This window comes from Hylaeus anthracinus, unplaced genomic scaffold, assembly GCF_026225885.1.
Source record: "Hylaeus anthracinus isolate JK02 unplaced genomic scaffold, UHH_iyHylAnth1.0_haploid 11981, whole genome shotgun sequence".
NCBI classification, from domain to species: domain Eukaryota; kingdom Metazoa; phylum Arthropoda; class Insecta; order Hymenoptera; family Colletidae; genus Hylaeus; species Hylaeus anthracinus.
This window is the reverse complement of record NW_026534329.1, coordinates 6,590,299-6,597,305: the sequence shown is the minus strand read 5'-3', so window position 1 is coordinate 6,597,305 and position 7,007 is coordinate 6,590,299.

The window sequence follows — 7,007 nt, the reverse complement described above, 5'->3', positions numbered from 1 at the left end:
TCGTATCATATTGTACTTGTGCTTTGTTTGTGTTCAACTTGTGATTGTTCTAGTTGGCTCTTCAGCATGATTCTGTTTGCAAATCTCGTCCCAAAAAGTAGACTTTCTTATTTATGTTCTACTATAAATGCACACCGCAGGCCGTTAAGAGTCGATCATGGGATACTCGCAACGCAGCCATATCTTCGATCTCCGCTTCTAGTTCCGATTCTCTTGCAATTCTAGTCATTTCCACCGATGTCTCAGTTCCTTAAAAGTCATTCAATAGGTCGGGGAATCTAATCCTCTCTTATAACGTTGATATTTTTACCTCTTCCCACGAACCACGTACGTCGTCAATGATAAGCCATTTTCGCATGCTTTCGATATATTTTACCCATGCCCATCAGAGGTATCGCCATCTAGGGTAGCTGGAGCTTTAGTAAACATCGCAGTAGAATTATGATGTATTTTAACAATTGTTTATATTCATTTTGCAACAATGATCAATAATATTTAATAATTTCCGAGGGCACAGTGTCGCGCTTGAAGAACTGTATCCTGCGTGTTACCCATGCGTGAACATGCCACTGCTGATCATAAACCGTTATTTGTAATGGATATGATACTTCCAAGCGAGAGTTAATTACATCACTTCAAAGACCCGATGTACTTCTACGAAGATGTCCCATGTTCGTGTAGTATGGAGGAATGCTTCGTTTACCGGTAGATTTGCTTCTTTCTTAACATCTACCCTTTGCGAAAATCGCAATTTCCTTTACTTGTTCGACTGCGTCGACAGACTACAGGTGGCAGTGGCATCGTCAGGGTGATCTGGAGGGTGCGGACCATACCAGGTGATACCGTTAGAAGGGATAACACCAAAATGCCTCTCTCTCTCTCGATGATGATGATTATAGCAACGATTGTTTATACGATTAACGGAAGAATATTCGAATTTTCGACTTGGATCTCCAACCGTATCGGAGCAGGCGTTTACTTATCCGAAAAAGAAGATTTGCGAAGAAATCATCCTAATATATTACGAAATTAACGTTTCAAGTATTTCAAGTATTCTGCTTACCTGAAACAGTATTTTAATACTATCAAATATTACATTAACACAGTTATCTTAAAGTATAACGTATAACCATTATAATCATTTATTATTTGATCTCTCTTTAAGTTACAAGTAAATCAAAAAGTGGATATATTCTCTATTTCGTTGGAGCAATGATTAACCGTGCTACCCGTGTCGCGTCAGTTGAATCGATATGTTTATATACGCAAGAAAATGGATATGCGTCAGTAGTGTGACACCATTAATCATTATATATGGAAAACCTTCATTAGAAGCGACGCAGAATGCGCGTTAGACGTCAAAGTAAACGCGAATCGTATCAGCACGAGAAATCCGTTGGACCGACAGTCGAACGTCAATTAACCATAGTATTAATACTGTGGGTAATTCCGCACATACGATTTAATTTTCGAAGATCACTGAACTTTGTCCTTCCAACTCCTGACTAGTCCAAACCAGGGAAACGATGATCGTAATAACTAGCCTTCTTCATGATATTCTATCAATTTTAATTCGATTCGATTCGTTTCATTGAGATAAATACTAAAAGACCGTTTGGAGTACAGTCACATGCGTTAAAAGATCGTTTATTCTCGTGTACTTTCTTATCGATGACACCATGGCCAACATCATTAGGGGATATACAGTTACAGTAACAATAGAATAAAATCTACAATTGTAACTGTAAAATGGGAATATTAATCATACGATACATAGGTAAAATCAAACTTATTTTTTATCTCTATAGTGGAAAATTAATCTAAATAACATATATTTAATACACAAAAAGAACCATATTATTAAATAAGATTACAGTTGTAGATTTTATTACCACAGATACGCAGCAAAATGTGAAAATTAAGGAATTTAAGGAAACGAGGAAAATCGACAACTTTGAAGTGTTACATCTTAGAAAGTAATCATTATATTCGAAGAACGCAAACAAAAATTGTTTTTCTTGCAATGTTACACATATAATTAATACATTATGCCAGTTTCATAAATACCAAGTTTCATGAAAACTTTTTAATATACATGTCAGCCCTATTGCATTCGCCATTTTCGTAATTTACGGCTCAAATAACTTAAAAATAACTCAAAAAACTACCAAGTTTCACGAAGTTCCGAAAACTCTTTCTAATTTTGCCCGCATCCGCCATCCGGACCACTGTGCATCGCGTCGCCTGCGAATGCCACGAAGAAGCGGAGTCTCGGATTAGGTCTCGGCTTAGATCTCATTCTCATGCAGATTTACATAAAATTACAGGAGAGTTCTCGCAGCTGAGATTGCGACTCTTCCGCTTGTCCGTCACGGATCGCTATCCTTTGATAGATTGTCGTGTTCGCGACATCTATGACGGACGTAATACCTCTGATGGGCATCGCGACCACGCAGTCCATTTTCAACGTCGCTCTAATTATCAAACACGTCCAGTGCCGTCGTAACGCACCGAACATAAAAAGAAGTTTTCAAGGTACCGCGGTGTTACGAACGCCGACTTGTCCGTGTCGCAATAAAAAGTACATCGACGAGCGTGCACGATAAATATGGTGGAGCACAACAGTGACACCGCGTCCTACATAGTAATACAGGGCACCGCTAGCGAAGCCGCTTATTATTAGTTCGATGGACGAGGAACGTCATTTTCTTCCAGTAAAACTTCAAAGATTCAAAGACTCGTTACCTTGTTTGTCAGAAGAAGATTCACACGTGCTACGAGAATTGTCTTCATCTTCATTTCTTCGGGTTCTACGTACATACATTACAATCTACGTGAAACGAACCGAAATGTACTGGACGCAACATCTATCTACTGCACTATGTTTTTCGTACATCGTACATGATTACAGTAACAATACAATAAACTCTACAACTGTAACTGTAAAGTGGGAATATTAAGAATGAGGCAAATACGGGAAGGATGTTTCAATTGCATATGAAAATAGACATGCTTACCTAAGCAACACTGATAAGCATGAAACACTTATACAAAATGAAACATTAATATTATGATATAACTAGCTCTGCACCGCGGTTTCATCCGCGTGGAATACTATTCTTATTCTATAATATCTCTAGCTCAGCGTCACTTATCAAGTCCAAATTTTGCCAAACACTTTCTTTTTATTTAAATATTATATGGTGTGAATTTTAGGTCCGGAGCACCACACGAATATGTGGTGTGAATATAAGGTAGATAGCTCCAGTGGTTTCAGCCGTGATAGTCAGACATACATACGCACCACCGTTTTTATATATTAAGATTTAATGAAATATATTCTGCATGTTTTTCATATCAACACACCTATTTCATAGATGAATAGATATTTGTTTTGCTTCTCTTGCAAGTAACTAAATTCTTAATTTGAATTCAATCTTCCTAGACCATGTGAAACCTATATAAGAAAGTCCTGGTACAACACACCTATTTCATAGATGAATAGATATTTGTTTTGCTTCTCTTGCAAGTAACTAAATTCTTAATTTGAATTCAATCTTCCTAGACCATGTGAAACCTATATAGGAAAGTCCTGGTAAATTGTATTCGTTGTTTGAACCGTAATTAAAACCACTAATCTTCTCTTTTGTACTTATATTATCGGACGATCTTTACCCAAAGCTTACATTTACTAATTCGAATTGTTAGAAAACATTCGAATACCCTCAGCTCTAGGCGTATCCCGTTCGTACCTGCGCGCTCGTAAAGGCCTCTACTTACGATAGCCACTCATACAGGCACGTCGTCTACCGATAACACAGTGCGTCGACCAACAGAACCGTATTCAAGAAATATCCCGTGTGTAGGAACACCGCGCATCAGTACATCACGAGCTATTGTAAATTTAAATTGTTCCGCTATTTATAGAACCCGGTAACCGGTTGATCCTGATTGGCCGCGTCGTACTTATCGCGACGTTTCTTTCAGAAGCGCCGGAATCGCGAGTTTTCGGCACGAATCTCGGAACCAGGAAGTAAGAGGTAAGAGATTTTTCGTACAGTCGAATTCGTAAACTCTAAATTAGAATTAAATTCGTTTTTGTCTCGTTCTAGAATTCGAATCGCCAAGGTTGTTACATATAGTTTTGCTATGGTTAATGGAATGTTCGTTTATTTAATAGCAAATACTACTTGTTCATCACAAAATAGAGATAATGTAGAGGTACGTATTAGGTCTACCGGAAAGTTCTGTCTGTTTGAACAAGTTTTAAGAAGTACGCGAATTTCATTAAAAATGGTCGCACTAGCAAGAAGTCATAAATAATGGTGGAAATTGTATTATTCGATAAATTTTGTTCGACGTATGACAAATTTATTATTTTGTCTTGTTCTAAAAACGGACAGAACTTTTCTGGCTTAATATTATTTTACATAAATATTGACGATAATATAAGAGTAACCGAGGCAGTATCGAAAAACATTAACAGAAGCGCTATAAGCAAAAATAGTGCGAACAAAAATAATAACCGAGCTTAGTAAGTGCTATAATCTAGGAAATAATCGCAAGAATTTAGGAAAATATATTTATGGTATTAGTTGAGATTCTTTTAATGACATTTTCATTATTTAATACACCAACGAAGGTACTCCGATCAACACTATAAATTCAACACAGGAGACCTAGCATATATATAGAAAACGGCAACAAGTTACACAGAAAATCGTGAAAATAGTGAGTGTAAATAAAGAAGCAATTATTAAGAAGCATGTATAAGTGCAATAACTACTGTTAAAATGGTTTGTCATTCAAGATAAAGAATTGGAGTTGGTACAATAAAAGAGCACCTACCCTAGCAAGTTTAGAGAAATAAGTCAAGAATTGTAAATACCTAAGTACCTATATGCTCGTTAAAAATCCTCAACTTTCCATAAAAATTCCTTTTCTTCGCTTTTATTCAAGGATTCGTGTTCCTTGAGAAAGTTTACTTCCCGAAAGCCGGAAAGTTACAATTGAAATATATTCATTAGCCTTGCGCGTTGTTCTCATTTCCGATGAAAACTGCTCTCTTCGTTCGATCAAAAAATAAACAGGCTTAATTTCTTATCGATAAGGGAGTCATTTTACTATTTGAATTTAAGGTTCCCGTTTTGGACAGGTTTCCTTTATTCTTGACAGAATCCGAGGGCTGAGATAAACGAGTCTGGCGTGCACAAACCGCAGAAACTTGCTAAAATCCATGATCCGGTAACCAAAAGGGTAATAGAAGTAGAAGTAATAGAAGTAGAAAGTTTTTTGTCTGTTACCTCTATTAACATTGTCTAAGTTTTCCCCCTTTTAGTTTACAGTATTCAATTCCGTACGATTCATTATGCTTTATGTAGGATTCGTAACTCGTATATTATATATATATTTTATTGTATAACAAACAAAAATAGATCCTTTTAAAGAGATATATTTCTTCTTTTTCCTTACAACCTAATAATTCTCAGTCTTCATATCGAGCTCTCTTTTTATTCTAAATGTACGTATATAATACTGTATGCAGCTTAACCTACTCGTTGTTTCTTTTTTTATCCTGATAGGAACTTTTCTTGTACTTTTAAGTTTTGGTTTCTCAAGTCTTCTTTCTTAACGAAATATTGTTTTTCTCCTTCTACCTTAATATATATCTATCACGTTTCCATTGTATTGCTTGGCAGTTTCTTGCTTTTCTGATTATCCGATACTCTTCCTTTTCCGTTTGTTGGTTCTTCTTATAATATATTATCGATATCTTTTAGAAATGTGTTCAAGGTTTTTAGAAATGGGAGTTCTAAATAATTAATTACGCTCTATATTAAAAGAAATAGATTTTATTTCTCACGACGGCTGCAGAGATCTTTCCGTTATATCTCATGCTCAACTAACTAAACCTTCGACACCAGAGGGAAATCAGGGTCCTCTGATATCTCCCGACTGTTTATGTTTCACGTCGCCACAGTTCGACTTTTAAAACAAAGTATCGACGGCGATACGTAGGAGTGAAACACTTCGGAGAACGCCGATTCAATTTTGAACAAAGAACAATAAGTTCATTCTTCGTTAAGCGTATTGATAATCCGACAAAGGTTTTATATACTTTAACCTTATATAATTTTATTAACTCGATTACTGACTTCCCCACTTTCTCAATCGCGATTAAATGGTTCCTGCACATCTGAATGATCTTCTGGACGTACGACGTTCTCTCGGAAGGTTACATTTTTCGAACCATGTTTTTCTACCTTTCTTTTTGCTTTTATCCCGCATGTTTAAAGGGCGAGAAAGAAGCGGCGCGATTATGCTCGTACGCCAGCGCGGCGCCGCAGGGAGGGGGGAGAGATACGGAGAGAAGAACGCGGAGTCGAGCAATCGATCGGCGGCGACGCGGTAGTTGGCGTCGTGGCGGCCGTCGCCTTGAAAAGAGAGACAAAACGAGCCGAGCGAACCCGGTTTTGCGTCCATCGGGCCTGCACGGCTCTCTGGTCGATCGCCGTTCATGGGCGGACGGATGGGCACGGTTACAACCGGTAAAATGGCGCCAAGCTCCGACCACTCCTACCACCCATTCGCCACTGCGCAGTTGCGGTCACGCCCACCGCCTGCGCGCGCCGCCCGTCGCCTTGCACTCTACGCCGCGGCGTTCCCGTTCTCGAATCTCCGACTTCGGATCCGTTATTTCCTAATTTCGTTCGCTTTTTATCATCTACGTCCACGAATTCCGAACTATCGAATAGTACCCATGTAATTCATTCTTCGAAACTGTATACGTGTTCATATATGTATAATATGTGGTACATGTGTCGCATCTGTGGTCATAAACTAACAGCGATTACCACCAGATGGCTACTAAAAGTAACCTCCTCGCGGATATTGTTAACCGTCGGATGGCGGAAAATTTGACGGTAGAGTCCAAGACGTAATCGGGTCATTTTGTTTGCGAGGATACGAAGTTGTATAACTTGACTGTAACACCAGTCTTATATTTA